This window comes from Triticum dicoccoides, chromosome 5B, assembly GCF_002162155.2.
Source record: "Triticum dicoccoides isolate Atlit2015 ecotype Zavitan chromosome 5B, WEW_v2.0, whole genome shotgun sequence".
Taxonomy (NCBI): Eukaryota; Viridiplantae; Streptophyta; class Magnoliopsida; order Poales; family Poaceae; genus Triticum; species Triticum dicoccoides.
Window position 1 is genome coordinate 333,223,546 of NC_041389.1, and position 26,705 is coordinate 333,250,250.

The following is a 26,705-nucleotide window of genomic DNA, read 5'->3' on the forward strand; positions in this document are numbered from 1 at the left end:
TTGCTAGTTTCTGATCTACTATTTTGCAATTTTTACTTTCCAATCTTTAAACCAAAAATAGCAAAAATATTTACTTTACCGTTTATCTATCTCTATCAGATCTCACTTTTGCGAGTGACCGTGAAGGGATTGACAACCCCTTTATCGCGTTGGTTGCAAGTTCTTGATTGTTTGTGCAAGTATTCGGTGACTTGTGCATCGTCTCCTACTGGATTGATACCTTGGTTCTCAAAACTGAGGGAAATACTTACGCTACTTTGCTGCATCACTCTTTCCTCTTCAAGGGAAAACCAACGCAAGCTCAAGAGGTAGCAAGAAGGATTTCCGGCGCCGTTGCCGAATAGATCTACGTCAAGTCAAGCCATACCAAGTACCCATCATAAACTCTTCTCATGTGCATTACATTATTCGCCATTCTCCTCTCATTTTCCTCTCCCCGACTTCTAAAACAAATTTCAAAAACCTTTGCCTTTTCTTCGCCCCTCTTCCATTGTCTCTTTTCGCTTGCTTCTTGTGTGTTCGTGTGTTAGATCGCTTGATTCTCCTTCATGGCTAGTCCTCCTATTGTTGTCTTTACTCTTGATAATGAAGTTCTCAATTTTAAACAAAGGGAGGGAGAAAATCTAAAAGATGCTTGGTATAGAATTTGCAATGCTCAAAACAGATCTACTAGAAAGCAATCTACCTCCATTCCTCTCTGCAATTTTTATGTAGGCATTACTCCTTGGAATGGATATGTTCTTGACACCATTACTGGAGGAAATTTCTTGGGAAGCCATACTTTTGATTCTTACAGTGCCATGATAGATTTATTAGGCCCACCACCTCTTTTGGTCAATGTATCTATTTTAACCTTGCAACATGTGATGCAAAGACCTGATATTATTGAGAATAAAATTGCTACTATTGAGTTAATCAAAAATTTGGATAAAAATATTTATAATCAAATTACCCAATACGGATCTAAGGTGGGAGTTACTCTTAAGAATCTTAGAGAAAAGGAACCCATAGTTAATGACAAAATAGATCAAGACTCTACTAGGATTAATAAACTCGAAGATATTATTACCAACTTGGGTTCCAGTTTTTCTGCTGTTAAGAATACATTGAATCCTCCTCCTACCATAGTTGCCAAGTTTATTTAGGTTCCTAAGAATAAGGGTGAATCTTCTAGTAAGGAAAATGAAGATCTCAAATCAATAAGCGTTCACCCCCAATCTTTTTGATATTGTTAAGGAACCTTTTACCACAAATGAATTTCTCGATTTCTTGCCTAGGAGTATTATCATTGATAAAACCAAAGAATCTCCTAAAGATTATACATGTCCAATTGAAGAATTGCCTACCAAAGATGGCAATACCTAGATCTATTCTTATTTTTATGCGTAGCTAGGGGCGTTAAACGGTAGCGCTTGTTGGGAGGCAACCCAATTTTATTTTTTTCTTTACTTTTTGCTTTTGTTTAGTAATAAATAATACATCTAGTCTCTGTTTAGATGTGGTTTTATGTTTTAATTAGTGTTTGTGCCAAGCAGAACCTTTGGGAAGACTTGGGTGAAAGTTAATGCGATCTTGCTGTAAAAAACAGAAACTTTGCGCTCACGAGATTAGCTGTCATTTTTTATAGAAGAGTGATTTTAAGTTGATTATTTTCGAAGAAGGTTAATAGAAAAATTCCCCACGTCCACCAATTTATTTTAGAATTTTTGGAGTTACAAAAGTATTCGAAAGTTACAGATTACTACAGACTGTTCTGTTTTTGACAGATTATGTTTTTCCCGTGTTGTTTGCTTATTTTGATGAATCTATGAGTAGTATTGGGGGGTATGAACCATAGAGAAGTTGGAATACAGTAGGTTTTACACCAATATGAATAAATAATGAGTTTGCAATAGTACCTTAAAGTGGTGATTTATTTTCTTATACTAACGGAGCTCATCAGATTTTCTGCTGAAGTTTTGTGTTGTGAAGTTTTCAAGTTTTGGGTAAGGATTTGATGGACTTTGGAATAAGGAGTGGCAAGAGCATAAGATTGGGGATTCCCAAGGAACCCCAAGGTAAAATTCAAGGACAACCAAAAGCCTAAGCTTGGGGATGCCCCGGAAGGCATCCCCTCTTTCGTCTTCGTCCATTGGTAACTTTACTTGAGGCTATATTTTTATTCACCACATGATATGTGTTTTGCTTGTAGCGTCTTGTATGATTTGAGTATTTTATTTTTAGTTTACCACAATCATCCTTGCTGTACACAAATTTTGGGAGAGACACGGATGAATCATGATTTGTTAGAATACTCTATGTGCTTCACTTATATCTTTTGTGCTAGACAATATTGCCCTAGTGCTTCATTTATATCTTTTTAGAGCACGGTGGTGGCTTTATTTTGTAGAAATTTTTGAACTCTCTTGATTCACTTATATTATTTTGAGATTCTTTTATAAAAGCATGGCAATTTTCTTTGGTTATAAAATTAGTTCTAATATGATGGGCATCCAAGATGGGTATAGTAAAAACTTTCATATGAAGTGCATTGAATACTATGAGAAGTTTGTTGATTCTTTATGATTGTTTTGAGATATGAAGATGGTAATATTAGAGCCATGCTAGTAGAGTAATTGTGAATTTGAGAGATACTTGTATTGAAGTTTGTGATTCCCATAGCATGCACGTATGGTGAACCGTTATGTGATGAAGTTGGAGCATGATTTATTTTTCATTGTCTTCCTTATGAGTGGCTGTCGAGGACGAGCGATGGTGTTTTCCTACCAATCTATCCCCCTAGGAGCATGCGCGTAGTACTTCGTTTCGATAACTAATAGATTTTTTCAACAAGAATGTGAGTTCTTTATGACTAATGTTGAGTCCATGGATTATACACACTCTCACCCTTCCACCATTGCTAGCCTCTCTTGTGTCGCGCAACTTTCACCGATACCATACACCCACCATATACTTTCCTCAAAACGGCCACCATACCTACCTATTATGGCATTTACATAGCCATTCCGAGATATATTGCCATGCAACTTTCCACCATTCCATTTATTATGACACGATCCATCATTGTCATATTGCTTTGCATGATCATGTAGTTGACATCGTATTTGTGGCAAAGCCACCGTTCATAATTTTTCATACATGTCACTCTTGAATCATTGCACATCCCGGTACACCGCCGGAGGCATTCACATAGAGTCATATTTTGTTCTAAGTATTGAGTTGTAATTCTTGAGTTGTAAGTAAATAAAAGTGTGATGATCTTCATTGTTAGAGCATTGTCCCATGTGAGGAAAGGATGATGGAGACTATGATTCCTCCACAAGTTGGGATGAGACTCCGGACGAAAAATAAAATAAAAAAAGAGGCCATAAAAAAAGAGAAGGCCCAAATAAAAAAATGAGTGAAAAAGAGAGAAGGGGCAATGTTACTATCCTTTTTCCACACTTGTGCTTCAAAGTAGCACCATGATCTTCATGATAGAGAGTCTCCTATGTTGTCACTTTCATATACTAGTGGGAATTTTTCATTATAAAACTTGGCTTGTATATTCCAATGATGGGCTTCCACAAAATTCCCTAGGTCTTTATGAACAAGGAAGTTGTATGCACACCCACTTAGATCATACACTTATAGCTCTAGTGCATCCGTTGCATGGCAATCCCTACTCACCCATAGTGATATCTATTGATGGGCATCACCATAGCCTGTCGATACGCCTAGTTTATGTTAGACTATCTTCTCCTTTTTGTCTTCTCCACAACCACCCTTCTATTCCACCTATAGTGCTATGTCCATGGCTCACGCTCATGTATTGCGTGAAGATTGAAAAAGTTTGACAACATCAAAAGTATGAAACAATTGCTTGGCTTGTCATCGGGGTTGTGCATGATTTAAATATTTTGTGTGATGAAGATAGAGCATAGCCAGACTATATGATTTTGTAGGGATAGCTTTCTTTGGCCATGTTATTTTGAGAAGACATGATTGATTTTTTTACTATGCTTGAAGTATTATTGTTTTTACGTCAATATTAAACTTTTGTCTTGAATCTTTCGGATCTAAACATTCATGCCACAATAAACAAAATTACATGGATAAATATGTTAGGTAGCATTCCACATCAAAAATTCTGTTTTTTATCATTTACCTACTCAAGGACGAGCAGGAATTAAGCTTGGGGATGCTTGATACGTATCCAACGTATCTATAACTTTTTATTGTTCCATGCTATTATATTATCTGTTTTGGATGCTTAATGGGCTTTAATATGCTATTTTATATTATTTTTGGGACTAACCTATTAACCGAGGGCCTAGTGCCAGTTTCTGTTTTTTTGCCTATTTTAGAGTTTTGCAGAAAAGGAATACCGAACGGTGTCCAAACAGAATGAAACCTTCGCGATGATCTTTCTTGGCTCGAAAGCAAACCAGAAGACTTGGAGATGAAGTCAGAGACACAACAAGGAAGCCACGAGGCAGGAGGGCGCGCCCAGGGGGTAGGCGTGCCCCCACCCTCATGGGCCCCTCGTAGCTCCCCTGACCTAGTACCTTCGCCTATACATACTCTTATACCCTAAAACATCAGGAGGAGCCACGAAACCACTTCTCCACCGCCGCAACCTTCTGTACCCGTGACATCCCATCTTGGGGCCTTTTCCGGCGTCCTGCCGGAGGGAGATTCGATCATTGAGGGCTTCTACATCAACACCATTACCTCTTCGATGAAGCGTGAGTAGTTTACCACAGACCTTCGGGTCCATAGTTATTAGCTAGATGGCTTCTTCTCTCTCTTTGATTCTCAATACCATGTTCTCCTCAATGTTCTTGGAGATCTATTCAATGTAATACTCTTTTGCGGTGTGTTTGCCGAGATCTGATGAATTGTGGATTTATGAACAAGATTATCTATGAATATTATTTGGTTCTTCTCTGAATTCTTATACGCATGATTTGATAACTTTGCAAGTCTCTTCGAATTATCGGTTTAGTTTGGCCTACTAGATTGATCTTTCTTGCAGTGGTAGAAATGCTTAGCTTTGGGTTCAATCTTGTGGTGTCCTTTCCTAGTGACAGTAGGGGCAGCAAGGCACGTATTGTATTGTTGCCATCAAGGATAACAAGATGGGATTTTCATCATATTGCTTGAGTTAATTCCTCTACATCATGTCATCTTGCTTAATGCGTTACTCCATTCTTTATGAGCTTAATACTCCAGATGCATGCTGGATAGCGGCTGATGTATGGAGTAATAGTAGTAGATGCAGGCAGGAGTCGGTCTACTTGACACGGACGTCATCATACTTATGCGCTTTTCTATCAATTGCTCGGTAGTAATTTGTTCACCCACCGTAATATATGCTATCTCGAGAGAAGCCACTAGTGAAACCTATGGCCCCTGGGTCTCTTTTCCATTATATTGAATATCGTCTACATCTTGCTAGTTTCCGATCTACTTTTTTGCAATCTTTACTTTCGAATGTATAAACCAAAAATACCAAAAATATTTACTTTACCGTTTATCTATCTCTATGAGATCTCACTTTTGCGAGTGGCCGTGAAGGGATTGACAACCCCTTTATCGCGTTGGTTGCAAGTTCTTGATTGTTTGTGCAGGTATTCAGTGACTTGTGTGTCGTCTCCTACTGGATTGATACCTTGGTTCTCAAAACTGAGGGAAATACTTACGCTACTTTGCTGCATCACCCTTTCCTCTTCAAGGGAAAACCAACGCAAGCTCAAGAGGTAGCAACACACCCTAGAGTCTCCTGAGTGCCACCCCTGGGCCTCATGGGGGCTCCAACCAACGTCCTAGTGGAGGCCCGATGCTCCGTGCTGGTGGGAAGAAAAGAAGACTAGTCTAGGTGTCGGACGTGGCTGTTTTTTGATTGCTTTCTGTAGCTGGTTTTCAACTTCTTGAATGAAATTTGGAGCTTTTGTGTGTTTCATTTGCAAGCGTTGGCCTTTGAAGCCGTGTCTCCGAAATAGTGGCAGTTGCTCGTCGCTCTTTATCGCACATCCTGCGAGCAGGGGCTGGGTACAGTGTGTGCGCATGCGCTTGCCCGCGACGAAACCTCCCTAAAGCCTTGCCGCCCCAGCTTTGGCGCCTGAATCCTCATGGGACACCCTCAAACGAGCTCATGGGCATGCGCACCCTCTTAAGTCCGTGCCTCCGAGAATCGCGACATGGTGTACCAGCCGCGACCAACCCATGCTCGAGGGCTCTCGCGAGGTATTGCGCCTCACGAGGCTTTCTAACCCTGCAGACACATGACGCCTCCAGAGGTTCAACGACTCTCGAGCTTTCAAGAAGGAAGCCTTGGAAGACGCCCTGGAATGAGGGGCATGCAAGAAATCCAAACCCTGAAAGGGCATAACCTCGTAGCACGGGAGTCTACTGCGAGCACATCGAGCTAAGTCACCCTAACCACACCCAGTAGCAACACAGGTATCATGACATAACATAAAAGTAACGAGCATTGCATAACGGCGCAAGCGCCATGGTTCATTACACGCCCCAACAGGGCCTTCTACCTTTTTCAATGCAAGAAAAAGAAAGAAACAAAAGCAAGCCGCGCGACTACAGCGGCTCCTGAGGCCCAGATCCGGCGACGCTCGAGCTCAGTCAGAGTCTTCCTCCTGCTTCAAAGGGGCGCGTTGGCGATAAAGCTTGTCGTCCTTCTCGGTCCGAGCCCGGCGGCATGGCGGCTCGTCGTACTCGTCATACCTCGTGCTCTGCCTAGAAGAGGAGCCGCCACTGCTGGAGCTAACACGGCCATTGCCAAGGGAAAGCTCACCCCCATAGTCGTCGCGACCGTCGCCAAGGGCAAGATCATCATCGCCGCTGCCGTCCTCCGGGTAGCACCCGCCGGCCATCTTCCCCAAACACCCTCACATAAAGGGTCACGAGGTTGTCGTACTTGAAATGGAGGGTGCACCTGCAGCTCAGACCCCATGCACGGGCGAACATCTACCACCCATGGTTCAAGAACCATTGCTGGCGGCGATGACTTCAACATCCCCCCACGAGGCCTTGCTGCAGCAGCTGTCGGCCTACAGCCAGAGGCCACCAGGCCCTCCGGCCGACAGTGCACTCGCGGAGAAACGCGGGAGCTGGAGCCATATGCCCCCTGGCCTCTTCGACCACACGACGAACTCTAGGAACGCATCTGTTGAGTGGGAGCGTGGCCACGGAGGCCGAGTGACCGCCGCGCGCCTTCCCTTGCCGCAGGAGCTACCCCGTCCACAACAACTCCCACCACAAGAGGAAATGCCAACATAGTTGCCTGAGGCGACGCCGACCTTCGAAGAAGTGCTCCCGCGCCCCCGAGGGGACATTCCCAGAGTCGCAGTGTACTTATGGGGGCGACTGAGGGAGTCCCGGACTAGTTGCCCCGAAGTTCAATCCATGGTCCTCTTGCCCGATCACCTTTGACCGAAGGGCCACCCCACCAGCATTCGCCATGGCGGGTTCGCCGCATTGGTTCTAGACCCAATCGTCGATGGATTTCATCTCACCAGAGTCCTGATGGATAGTGGCGGCAACCTAAACCTGCTTTATCAGGACACGGTGCGCAAAATGGGCATATACCCCTCAAGGATTAAACCTACCAAGACGACCTTTAAAGGCGTCATATCAGGTATAGAAGCCAACTGTACAGGCTCAGTTACACTGGAAGTGGTCTTCGGATCCCTGGATAACTTCTGAAGCGAGGAGTTAATCTTCGACATAGTCCCGTTCCGCAACGGCTATCATGCCTTGCTCGGACGTACCGCGTTCGCAAAGTTCAACACGGTGCCGCAGTATGCATACCTCATGCTCAAGATGCCAGGCCCTAGAGGAGTCATCACGGTCAACGGAAACACTGAACGCTCCCTCCGAACGGAGGAACATACAGCGGCTCTCGCGGCAGAAGTACAAAGCAGCCTTTTAAGGCAATTCTCGAGTCCGGCTGCCAAGCGGCCGGGCACAGCTAAGCGTGCCCGGAGTAACCTACAACACGACCACCTGGCACATTCCGAGCACGCGTAGCAGTGCGGCCCCAACCCCAGCCCCTGTAAAACATTAAGACAGACCCTTCGTGTACTCCATTAAGCTCTGAAGATACCATGGGCATGGGGCAAGGGGCTCGACCACGATAAGCACAGACTGCGGCTCAACCGCACCAGGGGCTCTTAAAGTGTGTCGTTTCTTTTTCTTTTCCTTTTATTTTTTACCTACAGGACTCCGTTCGTCAGAGGCCCTGTTCGGCAGCAGACATGCCGAACCCACGATGCAACAGCCAGGGAAGGAGAAAGGCTACAACAAAACCCAGGTGGTCTCCATCATGAGCATTAAATCTGTTTTATGCATTATTCCGTAGCCTACCCCTGGAGGGGGACATGTTAAACAGTCCCATCCCTTGCTTACCGCACCACTTGTATCGTCCTGCACTTACAGCAGTTTTTATTGAATAAAGCAATGAAGCACATTTTTGCTTCTAATTGCATTTCTTTCTTACACATATGTTCATCTATGACATGTTGCATCCGTACGTTTTGGTACGGCTAAATACACCAGGGGCTTATGTTTCCCGCGTTATGGTGTGATAAGTCCGAACACTTTCACAAGTGCGGCACCCCGAACTTATAGCATTATATGCATCGGCTCCGAATCATGTTCTTGGGTGAATAGTTGGGTTTGCCCGGCTCCCATGTTTTGGTACCTTACGTTCTGTTTTATCGACTAAGGTAGCACTGGGAGAATCACTGCGATTGCGCCCCAGGTGAGCTGGGTTAACGCCTTAGTGGAGAAAGCTAAAACTGACCATCATGATGAGGCGAGAGCTGGTCGCTGTTCGAGAGGTTCTTTGCGAGTCCCTAAAGACTTATGCCGCTTTGAGCGAGGAGCCGGATTCTGTCCGGCCAAGGCGTGGATAGCGCCCCAAATTCGGCCTTCCGAAAACTAGGGGCTTTGCCGAAATTTAAAATTATAGAATTCTATGGCTAAGTGAGAGTGTTCAAGCTTTATAAGTCCGGTTGCCTTGTTCATTGTGTTGAGCGCCTCCCTAGATGGACCCAAAAATGGGAACAAGAGCGCTTAAGTTTATCCCGAACACCCCAGCACTCGTGGCATGGGGGTTGAAGCCGACGACTTGCCATCTCTCAGATTTGATAAACAGCCGCACAGAAGGTAATATTTTAAATTAACAAGCGTTGCTTAGCGCATATGAACCAAGTTTTCAGCGCACAGGATAACAAAATGCGAGTCTACTCAAATATTACATCTTTGGAGCACTCACCCGCAATAGTGCGGGCGCCCTTCAGCACACTCCTATAATACATCTCGGGCGTGCGATGCTCCTTGCCCTCTGGTGGGGGGTCTGTCACAAGCTTCTGGGCATCCATCTTGCCCCAGCGCACCTTTGCGCGGGCAAGGGCCCTACGCGCACCCTCGATACAGGCGGAGTGCTTGATAACTTCAACCCACGGGCACGCATCCACCAGCCGTCGCACCAGACCGAAGTAGCTCCCAGGCATAGCCTCCTTAGGCCACAGGCGAACTATGAGGCCCTTCATGGCCTGTTCGGCCGCCTTGTGGAGCTCGACCAGCTGCTTCAGCTAGTCGCTAAGGGGCACCGGATGTCCGGCCTCAGCATACTGAGACCAGAAGACCTTCTCCGTTGAGCTCCCCTCCTCGGCCCGGTAGAATGCGGTAGCATCGGACACGCTGCGGGGAAGATCTGCGAACGCTCCTGGAGAGCTCCGAATTCGGGTAAGCGACAGGTAATTAACACTCACATGCTTACTTTGCATGAAAAATGCCTTACCCGCTGCTATTTTCTTCACTGCCTCTATCTCCTGGAGGGCCTTGTAGGCTTCGGCCTTAGCGGCTTTGGCACTCTCAAGAGCCGTTGCAAGCTCAGACTCTCGAGTCTTCGAGTCACGCTCCAGACTCTCGTGTTTCTTCACGAGATCCTGGAGCTCTTGCTGTACCTCCGCCACCCGCGCCTCCTGTTTCTCTCGCTCGGTGCGCTCCACAGCCGCATTGTGTTCGGCCGCGGCCACCGCCTCTTTCAGGGTCGCCACCTCATTCGTGGCCCCTCCAATACCCCAGTTATCCTTGTCATTTTTCTTGCAACCAAATCCTTTTCTGTATGGTACAATTTTCATAAGGTATTACTCACCTTCTTTTTCCTCGAGCTGCTTCTTGGCATGGCCGAGCTCGTTCTCGGACCGCTCGAGGTTTTCCTTCAAAGTTTTGACCTCCGCAGTCAGTGCGGCAGAGGTTAGCAGCACAGCCTGCAATCCCATATTGACATATTTTCATGACTCCTGCGTTTATCTTTCTAAAGATCCTCAGTCCGGCTTTTCTTTCCGAACACCGAACCGAGCATCAGGGGCTACTGTCTATGCGGTACCATTTTACATATATTGAAATTCTTACCTCAAAGCCTGTTAGAAGGCTGCTGCAGGCTTCAGTCAGCCCGTTCTTGGCGAGCTGAACTTTCTGAATCACCAAACTCATAACAGTGCGGTGTTCCTCTTCAATAGAGGCGCTATTGAGCGCCTCTAGCAAATTATCCGGCACCTCCGATTGGACGGAGGCAGCCGGCGTCACGGTCTTGCCCTTCTTACGAAGGGGTCGCCCGCCGGACTCCGGAGCCACTATGGGTTCCGGGGCTAAGTCCGGTGAAAAGTCCGGGAGGTTGTCCTGCGACACCTCCGGGGCCCTCTCCTCCTAGTGGGTCCCTTCCTAGGATCCCACATTGGCATCGTCCGCATCACGGGGGGTGGAGGCAGTCGGAAGAGAATCCATATCCGACGCCCCTAAGGACCCGCTCGATGAAGTGGGGAAATCATCCTTAGGCGGACTACAGGGTTGTATGCGGCATTAGAAAGACATAATGTGGCGGAAAACGAAAACCTTGAAGTTATTCGGGAGTCCGGATACTTACGATCTCGCCAGAGGCTTGGCCCTTGGAGGCCAGTCGTCGTCACTGGCGTTGGCGGAATAGTCCGGGGGAAGAGTTTTTCCCCTCTTGGACCCTTCGGCCTCCCTTGTTGGGGAGGCCTTCCTTTTCTTCCCTCCCCCTGCTGGGGGAGAGGCTTTCTTCTTCTCCTCCTCGCCTTGGTGGGAGGATTCGGCCTCGGATTCATTGTCCGATAGCACCTGAAAACGGGAACTCCTCCGAGTCCCCGTGGCCTTCTTGGCCTTCTTCTCCAGCACCACGTGGGGTGCCGGAGCCAGCAGCCCCGTTAGGTGGGCGTCAGCTGGGTCCTCTGGCAATGGGGCCGGACAGATAGCCTGTGCGGCCTTCTTCAGCTAGTCCTGTCAAAGGAAAGGGAGTTCAGATCCTGCATAAAGTCAAACTATGAATAACAAGCATCCCGTAAAGGACAATATCACTTACCTCATCAGCTGGACGCTGCGAGCTGAATCCGCGATCTTCGGTAGCGGATGCGGGAGCCTCGGCGCCCTTGAACAGCACCTTCCAGACCTCTTCGTACGTAGTGTCGAAGAGCCCATTCAAAGTCTGGTGCTGCGCCGGATCGAACTCCCACATATTGAAGCCCCGTCGTTGGCACGGGAGAATCTGGCGGATGAGCATGACCGGGACTACGTTGACAAGCTTGAGCTTCTTGTCCACCAGCTTTTGGACGTAGGCTTGGAGTCCGGTCAGCTCCTCCGAATCTCCCCAAATCCGGCCGCTCTCTCTTTCCAGGAGGTGAGCCGTGTGGGGATGCCGGATCTGAATTCGGGGGCCGCTGCCCATTCGGGATCACGCGGCTCGGTGATGTAGAACCATCCCGATTGCCACCCCTTGATGGTTTCCACAAAGGTGCCCTCCAGCCACGTAATGTGGGACATCCTGCCCACCATGGCGCCTCCGCACTCCGCTTGGCTGCCCTTCACAACCTTCGGCTTGACACTGAAGGTCTTGAGCCACAAGCCAAAGTGGGGCTGGATGCAGAGGAAGGCCTCGCACACGATGATAAATTCCGAGATGTTGAGGATAAAATTCGGGGCCAGATCATGCAAATCTAGGCCGTAGTAGAACATGAGCCCCCGGACAAAGGAATGAAGTGGGAAGCCCAGTCCACGGAGGAAATGGGGAAGGAATACTACCCTCTCATGGGGCCTAGGGGTGGGGATGAGCTCTCCCTCGTCGGGGAGCCAATGCGCGATGTCGCTGGACAAGTATCCGGCGCTGCGCAGCTTCTGGATATGCCCGTCCATGATGGAGGAGGCCATCCACTTGCCTCCCGCTCCGGACATATTTGGAGAAGGTTGAGGTGAGATGTGCGGGCTTGGGCGCTAGAGCTCGAGTTCGCAGAGATGGATAAGCCAAGGAGGAAGAAGGCGCAGGTAAAAAGGTTGGATCTTTATCCCCTTATATGGGCGGACGGAAACATGCGTCCCCACCGGCCTGATAAAACTCGCTTATCTCCCAAGCGCCGCAATCAATGGCGCGGTTGGGTTACCCACGTCCGTATTGATGGGAATCCCGGAATAAGGGGAACACAATCTCTGCTTCGACAAGACGTGCCAAGGAAACCGCCTCGCTAAACGCGCTGAGATGGAACAATAAAAACAATTTGAAGGCTTGGTAGTGGTGTGACGTTATGCCACAAAATACGTCAGCAGATTGAACTTGTGTAATATTATTCTCTCTACGGTTGTATGTGGAATTTATTTTGCAGAGCCGGACACTATCCTGGTGTTCACAATCTTCTATAAATTATTCGGAGGAGGAACCCGTCTTGCAATGCCGAAGACAATATGCGCGCCGGACTCGTCGTCATTGAAGCCTGGTTCAGGGGCTACTGAGGGAGTCCCGGACTAGGGGGTGTCCGGATAGCCGAACTACCATCATCGGTCGGACTCCAAGACTATCAAGATACAAGATTGAAGACTTCGTCCCGTGTCCAGATGGGACTTTTCTTGGCGTGGAAGGCAAGCTTGGCGATACGGATATGTAGATCTCCTACCATTGTAACCGACTCTGTGTAACCCTAGCCCCTCCGGTGTCTATATAAACCGGATGGCTTTAGTCCATAGGACGAACAACAATCATACCATAGGCTAGCTTCTAGGGTTTAGCCTCCTTGATCTCGTGGTAGATCTACTCTTGTAACCCACATCATCAATATTAATCAAGCAGGACGTAGGGTTTTACCTCCATCAAGAGGGCCCGAACCTGGGTAAAAACATCGTGTCCCTCGTCTCCTGTTACCATCCGCCTAGACGCACAGTTCGGGACCCCCTACCCGAGATCCGCCGGTTTTGACACTGACAGCGACCCCGGCCTCTCTTGGGCGGTGGCGAACCTGGCCCCTCCTTGGGGGCCTTTCCCTTCTCCGCCGCAAAAAGCCTCCTCACCGGCGCCATGGGTGCTTCGACAAAGTGGCGAGCAAGGAAGAAGGAGGAGCAAGCAACAAGAATAAGGAGATGAGCAGGGGACTCTGCCTTCCTCCATTTATAGCCAGGGGAGGCCAACCGCCGGCCTCCCATGATCCCTACTAATCCCATGATGATCCACGCAGGGGGCTACGCCTGTGGCGGAGGCGGCCAGAGGATGGTGATTCACCCAAGACTGGGTGTCGCCACTACGGTTGTGCCCTTCGGCGGGAAGAAGAGATACAAACGGAATAACCCCTTCGTTCATACCTCACGGAGCATGACCGCTGGTATGTTGCTGATGCTGCTCTCCTACGGTGCCTCCCGCTCCCGTTTCGGCCGCGGGGGAAGTGGTGACAACGCTGCCTGCGCTGACCACGTCCCCCGTAGCGCCCACATCCTCGTGCATCTCTGCATCCCTATGGGAAGCCATGGCCACCTATGGGACCAAGAGCCCCTTTCTGGTTCGGCGGGGGGATGGCACATTGCACAAATAGCAGAGCAGCATTGAACAGCACAAGAGAGATCAGACGGGCAGTTTTTACCCAGGTTCGGGCCACCGCAAGGCGTAAAACCCTACTCCTGCCTTGGTGGACTGATGGTGGATTGTGGTGGAAAATGCAGCGCTCTTGCCCGGTAGGGTTGCCTCAGGACGAGAACGGTACGCGCGTATGAGTGTACAAAGGTTCGAATCTTTTCTTTGGTTTCCATGGGCCTCCTTTTATAGTTCAAGGGGTTACCACAGTGGCAAATCAGTCATTATGCACTAATTAGATAGCAAATAATGCTATCATACTTAACTCTATAGGCTGATAGAGCGCATTAAATGCATCGTCTAGTGTCACATCTCAGGATGGGTGTCATATGCAGGCGTTTGTTGTAGGAAGTGGCTGCCATGTGGCAAGAAGCAGCCACTTAATCACTTTGGAGCTTGACACCACACTGATCGATGAATTGGGTCGCTTGTGAGGTGGAGTGGTGGCGTGGCTTGCCTTTGCTAGCCCCGGCAGGCCTGCCGAGACGATCTGGAAGTTTGCTTCTAGGGCCAACCAGGCTCGCCTGCCCAACAAGGGAGGTTCCTTCCTAGGCAACATCTTGCTCCTCTGGCTCATCTTGGTCTTTTTGACATGCTCTTGGATCCTTTAGGAGTATTGATCAATCATGCTTGGGTTGATCATGGTGTTGTAACATTTTCTTCAAGCCTATGCACAGCCCGAGCAACGGACCCAAGGTTTGTTGCACCGACAGGAGCCCCCGGGCCAAGCACAAACGCGCCGCTGGGTGTCGTTGGGGTAGGCCCTAACCAGTGGACATGCAAGAGTGCAGAGGTGGCTCTGTCCTTTGAGATATTCTTTGCTTCTACATTAACCTGAGCTCGGGCCAGCTTCCGGTTTTCCCACGCTTCGTGCCGAACATGATGGAGAAAACCAGATCATGGCTCGCGGACTACCCACGCCCCACGATCATGAGGAGGAAACTGCCACCCCACTTTCCCCTCTCCTTAGGTGTATCCGCCATGTGTACTCCATGCATTGGGTAGGGTAGGTGGTGGATGCGAAGGGCGCGAGGACGGGCGCCATGGCAGAAAACCAGGCGTCGCTAGTTGGCGTAGAGGGTCGGCCCTGATTCCCCGAGCTGTCGAAGGCGCAGGGAGGCCGTATTGGGGGAGCGGGGCGGCCGTTTCCTGAGTGGGAGACAGCCCCCGGCCTCGTCCCTCTATAAAAGGGGGTAGGGGCGATGTGTCTGGTCACACACTTCCCTTCTCTCCTTTCTCAAACTTTCTTCGCTCGCCATGACGAGAGGTCATGGACGTGGTGGTGCTTCAGTGGTGGCGAGAAGACCTTCTGATCGATAGTGTATCCCTCCTTCTCTTAACGATGCATGGGTGGAACCCGCTGCGAGAGGAGGAGGGAGATTACGAGGTCGCGGTCGTCGTGGCGCCCGAGGGGGAGGAGGACGGGGAAGTGCCCTGATTGCGCCCCTGTTATACGCTCTCCCACCGTTGGAGGTCCATGTAGGAGACCAGCCTCGGGAGTTCTTCATCAGGCTATACAAGCCTTTGCATGGTCGCCTCCGCCTCCCTACTCCATTTGCAAGACTGATGGAGCTCGAACAACCACGAGCGTTGAGGTTGCGCATGAGGGGCTGCGGGAATAGCAGCATATCGATGGATGTAGACTTCCCCTCCCCTCATGTCATGTACTTCCGTCGAGGCTGGAAGACCTTTGCTCATTCCCATAGTTTATCGGAAGTACACATCCTCCATTTTAAGTTAATGGAGGACGTTTTCCTTTCCGTCAAGGTGTTTGGGAGCCCGGGGTGCTCTCTTAGGGTGCTGCGCGGAGAGCTTGACCGACAAAGAAAGCTCCTCCTTAAGCGATAGCGGCGAGGAGGCTAGTGACGACAATGATGACGGTGCCGCCAAGGAGGGCGACGACTCTGACTCCGGCTGAGTATCAGCCGGACCATCACCGTCAGGTGGGGGCAGCACCATCATCTGCACATGCACCCTTTTCCCGGCAAGGTGATGTGTCGGGGAGTTGGGAGTAGGGGCAGAGGTGGTGTCCCAGGCTCCTCCAGTAGCCTTCCAGCTGGACCTTGGCAGGCTTCCTCTCAGGCTGCAGCTCCGTTAGCCCTACCGCGTCCTGTTGGCCCTCGTGGTGGCGGTTGGCAGGTTATCTCTGCCATGCTCTTGACTGTCTCCTTCGTCGGTGCCCTCCTGACCCCGCCAGGCTACCTCTCCTAGAGCACGACAGGGTCAGGCTGGGCTTCTTCCTAGGCACTACTTTTTCCCCCTCGCCTTCGACTACCGTGCCTAGAAGGAGATGGACAAGAAAGGGCATTATGGGGCACTTATCTTTTTTAATCTTAAATCTATAGGCACTTGCCAAATTTTAGTTCAAATAATGTAATCTCTTAAATCCATGTTTGTGTCATGTAAGGTCTGTACTTTTTTGAAGCATATCAATGAAAAAGATAAACCTTGTCGGGGACTCGTGCATGTATATGGCCATGCAGAGGTGGGATGCCTCTATATTTTAAAATAAACGATTTTCCATAGTAGGCTATCCTGCCGGTACCCTCTATTTGGCCGCCGGGGAGCTAAGCTTGTCGGGCACAAATTGTCATGAGGGACCAGCCCCATGCCAATCTTTCTTCATGAAAGGCCACTACAACCATCCTGACCGAAGCAACATTTGAGTCAAAGGATGGGAGCATCTAAGTTTCAAAAAGTGGCGAGGTTTTCTTATGTACAAGTTTTCACTTACAAAACACGTATGGATAAGAGATAGAACTTATCTGTTTGGCTTGCCGGAGATCACAGTGTAGGCTCATATTTTCATATCCCCTTAGAGGACAAGTCTTCGACATGAGCCTGCAGTTTTATGCAGATGGAAATAATGCCAGATGTGATCATATCTACATGCAGATGTGATGCTTATGATATGCTTATGCATGCATGCAACTTGTTGGGGGGGGCAGAGCTTCGTTTATTTCTCTGTTGCTCAGGGTCTGCGCCTGGCTTTGTACAAGGGGTTACATGCAACTGAGGCAAGGCCTGTACAAAAGGGTGGCTATTGGGCAGGGCCCGACAGCCGTGCCTTACGGGTAGAACTTGCGGGTTTGCTGGTAGCATGCAACACACATAGCGACCCGGAGACGGTTCTCCTCGAGTAGCACAATGTCGCCAAGCCGGTGCTGATCCTGCGCTACTTCATCACAGGCAAGCACTCAAGGGGACCCGTAAATGAGTTTCGTGGGGATAACTCCTTCTGCCCGATAGACTAGGCAGAAGGGAGTGTTCCCGGTAGCTAGATTTGGTGTCGTTCTGAGGGACCAAAGAACCATCGGCAGCTCATCGATCCATTGCCCGCCACACTTCTACAGCTTATCAAATGTTCTCATCTTGAGTCCGTGTAGCACTTCCGCGTTCACCCTCTCAGCTTGTCCATTGCTTTTAGGATGTGCAACAGAGGCAAATGAGATGTTGCTTCTGAGTGCATGAACATATTGCATGAAGGCGTGGCTCATAACTAGGTGCCATTGTCGGTGATGATCTGGGCAGGGACCCCGAAGCAGCACACCAATCCTTTCAAGAACTCGATAGCTCACTGAGCAGTCACCTTCCTCACAACATCTACTTCCAGTCGCTTTGTAAACTTATCGATTGCAACGAACAAGAATTTGAAGCCCCCGGCAACTCGGGGGAAAGGGACGAGGATATCGAGCCCCCAGATCGAAAATGGCCATGACAAAGGGATTGTCTAAAGAGATTGGGCAGGCAGATGGATATTCTTGGGATGGAACTGGTAGGCTTCACACTTGGTGACTAGCTCGACTACATCTTGGAGGGCTGTGGGCCAATAGAATCCTTGCCGGAATGCTTTCCCATCTAATGCCCTTAATCCAATGTGGGAACCGCACATGTATTTATGTATCTCTGTTGGTAGTTCCTTTCCTTCTTCCCGGCAGATGTACTTCAATTTCACACTATTGGGCCTTCTTCTTTATAGAGTGTCATCGACAAACTGATACATACTAGCCCTCTGGGCTACTCTTTCCGCTTCCTCCTGCTCATCGGGAAGTTCTCCGGTTTGGAGGAAGTGGACTATCTGCCTTGCCCAAGTTGGATCCTGGGGCTCAGTAACAAGGACTAACGGCACCTCCCCGCTTGCGGGGGTGCATTCCTCGACCACGGGGACCCGTGGCCCGGCAGGAGGGTGCAGCCCGACAAGTGATGGGGAGTTGTCTCTGGTAGGGTCCCTACCAGGAGCCCCGGGGGACTCTACCGAGACAGGCTTACCGGAGTCCAATTTCCTTCTCTTTAGGGCCATTGTTGTTGGGGATACGGAGGGCTGAGTAAGACGGAGAACAAAAGTTCCTGGTTCCACAGGAAGTTTTTGCGCAACACACTTTGGCAGATGATCAACAATGTTGTTTTCTGTATGAGGTATGTGCTCAGTTTGCAATCCGTCAAAGTGCTCCTCCAATCTCCTCACTTCCTCAACGTATGCCTCCATCAATGGACTTTGGTAATCCTTGTTGACTTTTCTCACCACAAGTTGTGAGTCTCCTCGAATGGTCAGCTTCTTGATCCCCAATTCTGTGGCAATCCCGAGCCCGGCAAGGAGCCCTTCATACTCTGCTGTATTGTTGGTTGCTTCCTCCCAGGGAAAATGCATATGGATGACATACTTTAGGTGCTCTCTAGTGGGAGCAACGAGAAGCACGCTAGCCCCTCCACCTTGCAGGGAGAAAGCACCATCAATATACATGATCCATTCTTGGGGTGCTTCCTTGCCGGGAATAACTGCTTCCAGCACTTCTTCGTCAGGGGTTGGCGTCCATTCTGCAATAAACTCTTCCAATGCCCTGCTCTAGATTGTTGATGTGCTCTCAAATCTCAGGCCAAAACTGGACAGCTCCAAAGCCCACTCCACTATTCTGCCGGTAGCCTTAGAGTTTCGGAGTATCCTTTGCAAGGGAAAGCGAGTGACAACCGTGATCTCGTGGGCTTGGAAGTAGTGGTGCAGTTTTCTTGAGGCCATGAGAAGGCAAAAAATCAACTTCTGCACACCAGAGTACCTCGATCTAGCCCCCGGTAATAGGGAGCTGACGAACTACACTAGGCGCTGCACCACTTTCTTCCTTGCCGCATCGTTGGGGTTGTCCCTACTGTCGTGCTCCTCTCTGTCTTGATCCTCATCTGGTCCTACCAGGCTTTGCTCACTCTCCGTTTCTTCTACTTCCCGTTGTGCCACTAGGGCTGCGCTAACCACTTGATTGGTTGCCGCCAAGTATAGCAGCAATGGCTCTTGTGGTTTGGGAGCAACCAAAGTGGGCACAGAGGACAAGTAGGTCTTCAAATCTTGCAGCGCTGCATCTGCCTCTAGGGTCCACTTCATGGATCTTGTCTTCTTCAGAATTTTGAAGAATGGCAAGGCGCGCTCGACAGACTTGGAGATGAACCTGCTAAGCGCGGCAACACACCCTGACAGACGCCTCACATCTTTAACTGTCCTGGGTGCTTGGATCTGCTCGATAGACCTGATCTTATATGGATTGGCCTCGATCCTGCGATGGGACGCAAAGAAACCAAGTAGCTTGTCGGAGGGAACGCCAAACACGCACTTCTCTGGGTTCAGCTTCAAGTTGATCTTGCGCAGATTAGCAAATATCTCTTCTAAATCCTGGATGAGGGTTGATTTGTCCTTGGTCTTGACCACAATATATTCCATATAATCCTCAATGTTTCTGTGTAACTAATAGTTCTAAACCAATTTGGACTGCCCTTGCAAAAGTGGACCCGTCACTCTTTAACCCAAAAGGCATGCGCACCAGGCAGTTTGTACCACATGGGGTAATGAATGAGGTCTTCTCTTCATCTTCCTTGGACATGAAGATCTGATGATATCCAGAGTATGCATCCAGAAAAGGAAGCAAATCACAACCTGAGGTGGAATCCACAATCTGGTCGATGCGCGGCAAGGGAAATGGGTCCTTTGGGCAAACCTTGTTGAGATCTGTGAAATCTATGCAAAGCCTCCATTTTTCGTTGGCCTTGCGCACAACCACTATGTTTTCTAACCATGTTGGATGCAGCACTCCTCTGACCAGCCAGCTGCCTCAAGCTTCTTGATCTCCTCGGCAATGAATTGTTGCCGCTCTAAAGCTTGCTTCCGAACCTTCTGCTTGATGGGTTGGGCATGTGGGGCAGACAGCAAGGTGGTGCTCGATATTACCACCCTGGGAACACCGGGGATATCAGATGGTTGCTAGGGAAACACATTGATATTCGCCCACAGGAAGGCAACGAGTGAGCTTTCCTATTTGTTATCAAGGGTAGCACTGATAGTAAAGGTACTCTCAGTGCCAGCTAGCCCTGCCAGGACCTTTTTCACCTGAGGTGTAGCAGCTTTGGATCTCTTACTATTGGAACTCTTTGGCAAGTCTTCAACAGGCGTGACGCACTCCGAGGAGGCACGCTTTCCAGATTCCTTGCCGGTGCCCCTACTAGCCTTCTTATTTTCTTCTCTTTCCTGGGCGGGAACTGTGGTCTCGGCGGCCTCTGCGGCAACCGCGTCCTGGTACATCTTATCCACGCAAATAATTGCGTCTTTCTTGTCTGACGGAATGGAAATGACGCCCATCGGCCCTGGCATCTTCACAGTGTTGTAGGCATAGTGTGATGCCGCCATGAACTTGGTCAGGGCCGAACACCCAAGGATTACATTGTATGGTAGGGGGAAGTCGACCACATCAAACACAACCTTCTCAGTCCTGTAGTTCAAATCCCCTCCAAATTTCACCGGGAGCATAATCTTTCCCTTAGGATGACACCTACTGGGATTGACTCCTTGAAATGTGCCAGTGGCCTTAAGCTCTTCCTCCGTTATCTGGAATTTGCTGATAACCTTTGGGGAAATCAGATTCAACCCAGCCCTGCCGCCAACCAACATCTTTGTGACTTTGAGGTTGTGGATTGTTGGTGAGACCAACAACGGCAAGCACCCTACCGTAGTGATGATGTCGGGGTGATCCTATTCATCAAAGATGATGGGCGTGCGTGACCACTTGAGCGGCTTCTGAGAATCTGCCGTTGGCTCCATGGCATTGACTTCACGTGCCCACTGTTTAAGTTGGTGGTGAGTGGAGTGCAAAGATGCACCCCCGTCAATACACAGGGCGTCAGTGGCCTTCTGGAATTCTTGCTCGCTGGTTTCCTCTTAATTCCCTCCATCACTCTCATCATTGTAACCTTCTTTCTCTCGGCCCTTGACGAGTTCTCTTTGGTTCCGAAAAGCCTTGCCAAGGCATTTTGCTCCACCGCCTCGGCCCTTCCCTTCATTTCCATTCTGACCTTTTTCCTTATCACGCTTCTCATACTCAGCCTTTGCTTCTTGACAAGCTGATCAACCTGATGACACTCTTGGAGATCATGGCCCTTGGTCCGATGAATCTTGCAATACGGCCCATCACCCTTCCCAGCCTTCTTGCCAACCGCAGTGTGGCGCCCCGTCTCAGGGAAAACCGGAACGCCCCGTATTCCAGCCTAGAGATCGAGATGAAGTCTTCTGGAATACGACACTTCTTAGCATAGAACAAACCAGCTCTTTATTACAATCTATTTGGGTACAAGGGTTTCATTGGCACGACGACATTACGCATGCCACTGTTGCTCTATGCAAGCAGCAGACAACTCGAAGCAGCAGAATAACTCTAGCAGCAGAACGACGACGACGGTGGTGAACTCCACTCCGTAGGGACTTTGGCTGGAACACTTATCCTAGCTCGCAAACAAAGAATCCACGGCAAAAAAGCAACCAAATCCGGCTTGACCTGCAAGCTGGCATGACATGCCAAGTCAGTACATTGAATGTACTTGCAAGCTCACAATAACCAGAAGCATTCAAGACAAACAACAGCATGGCAATTACATGTTAAGAAGAAATTAACATGATATCGTCATAGCAACATGACATGAATAACATGAACCTGATACAACTAGCACAATATGAGCATGGCAAGAACATATGAATCTGACAATACTAGCATGCAACATGTATGACACTATCATGCACAACTTATTCTGCTCGGGTTACCTCATAACCATCACATGCATCACTTACCAACCTCGAACATCACACGACCATCTTAGGATCAAATCAAACTTGGTATAAACAATACCGCAGTAATCATTAAATAACCACAAGGATCTTGATCTTTACCCATGATTCTCGCACAACATCATGAATATCCAAACACTCGGTATCCTTGATACCATGGTGATCACTCACGGATCTCAAACAGAACCACACTTGGTTCAACAGGTTACCTCGTAACTAAATGGTGATCATTCACGGATCACAAACTGAACCACTCTGGGCTCAACGGGTTACCTCGTAACCAAACCGTGATCGTTCACGGATCACATATCGAACCGGGGTTGTTATTAAGCACATCATTGTTATTACTATTGACCCATAGTGTGACCGACACGAACTGGGCCCTTATTCGTGGGCATGGCTATCGATGGATTTAACACACACACACTTTGCAGAGGTAGCTCACTTTACCCACACCACGGAAACCATGACCTCACACTCCCATTCGGGTGGACCAACGGCATTCCAACAAAACCGTCCTACTGCCGTGACACTCTCTCGGCCACTCCGACTCACTCCCCACTGGGCTAAGTCATGGATGGCCCCGTGTCTACCAAAGACACCAACGGCCACCGTCGTGGCAAAACATAAACGGTCCCAAATGGGGACAAGGTACCATAACAACAACAATGGGCACACAAGGCTTATGTCCGCCTACCTGATCAGGGTAGCACGCGCCCATAACCTTCCCTCGTTGGAGGCACCGATGAGAGGCATGGCAATAGACCCAGTTAGGACCCTCCCATAAAGGCAAGCGTGGTTGCACTAGTCAGCTCGATATGGTGCCACCATGACTCAACCAACAATTGTTCAAGTTCAATTGAATTCGGTTAAACTTGAATGCAAATATGCTAAGCCATGATAAAATAACATGATGCAATTAGAATGCATGAGCATGATATCAACATAAGCATGAGGGTACAACATAACTATCGACCATATCAACAATGAATCATATCCAACTGAGCATGGCATAATGACGTGCATGAATATCACAAGTACAACACTACTCATAGAAACCTAGCATGACCACTAGCATCAACAATAAATATCATGCAGGAATATATCAACAATGCTACCATGCAAGCATTTAACCAACTGGATGCAATGGAAAATGCATAACGACTGCACTCGGAACAGACGATAGTCATGCACCGAAGGCCATCACCAACATCAACATGTACTACTAGCAAGCATAAGCATATGAAAGGAATACTAGCAACTAGCAGGGCATGATAACCAGGTGCATAACAACATAGCAAGAAAGTAAGCACTAACCCAGAAGCATTACCGAAACAATGATAATCATATTTGAAATAAGCAAACATTTAATAAATATTCAAGTTGAAAACCATGGCTACTGCATGAGTATCATGCAAGTGGGTATTGTGCCTTTCCTGGGGATGAAGAAGGCACCAGGGAGAAGTGCGGTGAAGCCGCGGAAAGATTCACCAGAAATAGTCCTCTCCCGGAGGGGCTATTTACGTGCAAGGGAAAAATGGTCAATTTCAGAATTTTAACACATGGTGAAAGTGTGACCAATAGAACGGGCTCGACGAGACAAAGAAGTGGGCTCTGGATTCACCTCATTTCGAGTTACGAGTAAAAAGTTATGGCCCGACGAACTTCAGGGACCATCCTGTAAAAATAACTCTACAAACAGGCCCCTGAGCTGAAAAAGAGAAAGCGTATTTCTGAGAATACGTCTTCGTAGAAGTGAAAGCGTAAACACGGCTGAAGAGACAAGAAAGTGCGCTTAGAGAACAAGGAAAGCGTATTAACAGGAATACGTTTCCTGGAGTTGAAAGCAGACTCTGCGATTGCCGTCTCCACTTAACCCACGTGGCAGTGGCGGGGCCGGGGCTTGGCTCACTGACGCACGGGGCCTGCGAGCGTTGACTCTCTCCTCCTCATCCCTTCTTTTTCCTCCCGCGTACGTGCACCTCGCTGAGGGAGGAGCTCGCCCCGATGGTGATTGTCGGCGGCACAGGTCACCTCAGACGGAGCCCGGCCTACCGGCGGGTTCAGGAGACCGAGGCGCGCACGCCCATATAGGTCTCGACCATCGTGGAGCTTGGGGAAGAGCGGGACGTCGACCGTGACGGAGCATGCCATCGGCCACCGGTGAGCTCACGGCTACAAGCCACTAGAGGAGGAGGAGAGGCAATGGGGTGGTTCGGTAGTGGTGGTGGAGGCCTCTAGAGGTGGTGGAGCGGACGGAGATGGCCAGGGTCGCCAGAATTGGAGGGACCCGAGGCGGCGGCCGAGGCGGTGATGGGAGAGCAGGGGAGCAGCTCGAGCTCAAACAAGAGGCTGGGGAGGTTGCTAGGAGTGAGGTGAAGCTGGTGGTGAGGTCAAACGGCTCGGGGAGGGCTATATATAGTCGGGGCGAGGGGCACGGGCTCGGGTGCCGCCGCTCGAGCTCGGCCAAGGCTCTGGCGACGCACAGCGATCACGGGGAGGCGCGGGAACGCGACGAGGGGGGTGAGGATGAGCTACAGAGCAGCACAGGTCAGGGGGGCCGAGGGGCACAGGGAGAAGGATCCTAACGCCATTAATGCCTTGTCGGGTACAGCTCGCTCGTGGGTGCGCGGTGACGAGCACCAACGGAGAAGCGTACGGAGGGGGAGATGGCTCCAGGAGGATGGCAACGACGCGGGAAACATGCTGGACAGGCCCATGCTCGCTGAGATGGCGAGCAGAGGAGGGGCCCGAGCAAGAAGACACTCTGGACGCGCGCACTGCACGCCAAAGCGGTGGTCACCGCGTGCACTGGTGCACACAGTCCCACAAGCTATGCCAAACAATGTATGGGGGTTAGTCCTTCCTAGTGTGGTTTCAATTGCGGTGGTAGCTCGGTTAAAGACTCTGTGGTTAAATGGTTAATGAGCTCGAAAATGTACTGCATCAAAATGAATCATGAAACAGTAACCAAGTGAGGTGGGATTTGAGGCCAATGAGTTTTCTTGGGTGTTTAGGCTAGGAAGGACTACAGCCCTGGGGAGTTGGAGAAGAAATGGAGCAAGATGTAATATAGTTGCTTCACAACTGCATAATTTGGTCCAGAAACTTGGTCAACCTGTTGCACTCAGATGGAGTGGCAACTTGATGTCAAATTGGGCAAGGCAGGGTCATTTGGTCATATGAAGATGCTCAAAAAGTCTCATACCAATTGTCCTAGCCAAAATGGTACTTGCTTCACAAACATCTCCTCTGGCCAGAAACTTGCAAAAATTCTAGAGGAATAATGGCTTGATGAAATGTGCCCAAAATGGGTGGAGAGAGGTTATATGGATACTAGAAGGCCTATAAAAATTTTCAGCCGTAATGGAGCAAGATAAAATATACTTGCTTCACAAACTGAAATTTTGGACAAAAACTAAGAATTGAAGATGGGCTCACATAGAGGCATGACATGAGCTCAACTTTGGTGCAGGGCTCTGATATGATGATATTGAGGACCATGCAAAATGACAACTCATTTGGATATTCCTAGCTTGCACCTCCTTCACAAAGCTTCTTTGTGGACAGAAACTTTGGAAAATCATAATTAAATAATGACTAGGCAAATGAGGTTGCATTTTGTCATGTGAGTTTGAGGGCAAATGGCCAAAGGAAAATAGCTTGATTCACAATGTGCCATTTAGGGCAGAATAGTAAATGAATTATTTGAGGATTATTTTTTATCATGGCAATGAATTTTTTTTGCCATATTTGATCAATATATGACCCCAAAAAATTATGAGAATTATTTGGGAATTTTAGGAGTGATGGAAATATAGGTTGATTCACAACCTAGGGCAATTTGAGTTATTGCTTGAATAGAAAAAGGAATGTTCCCAGTAAAAAGAATATTGGAATTTGGGCTAGGATGGAAATGACAGGGTCTAGGGGAGGATTTGGGTATGACAAGCCACTCTGGAAGCAGAGAAGAGGGCATCTTCTTCAGTTTCCAGACCACAAAGCCACGGAAAAAGAAAACTCACGCAAAAACCTCAGAAAAACAAAAGAAAAAGAAAGGGCCAAAAATCAGGCTGTTACAAACCTTACCCCCTTAAAGAAATCTCGTCCTCGAGATTTAGTTGCCCAGAGAACAAGTATGAATATACTGGGTATCCTTTTTCCTTAATTGTTGTTCCCATTAAATTTTTATCTCACTAGCCCTGGGGTAGTTTGCTTTACTATATCCACATTCTGACAGATCTTACCTTGCTTGTTCCTGCTTATACATGCTCCAATTTCTTTTTAAAATTGCTGACTTAGCTGGGTGTGATTTGTTATCATGGCTGAAATATATGTCCGTCTCACAAATCCAAGAGTGATTTCCGCTGGGTGTGTCATCCGGCACTGACAACCTTTCATGAAGTTGTGATCCGATTTTTCTAGTGGACACCCAAGCTCTGACTCCTCGCATTGGGTTTCTCCACTAAATGCGAGTCCTTCGGGTTTCAAACGGTGAGTTGAGGCATAACCATTTTCCTGACAGATTCTGACTTTATCACGGGAACTTCTCAATTATGCTGACTAGATTCACTGTCTTGTGTCTCAGATCTGTTCCAAATATTTGATTGTCGCCTGTCGTGGCCAGCATAAGGGGTATGACCTGATATAATAATATCCCTCAGACTTGACTGACGGTGGTTCTGACGGACGAAATTTTAT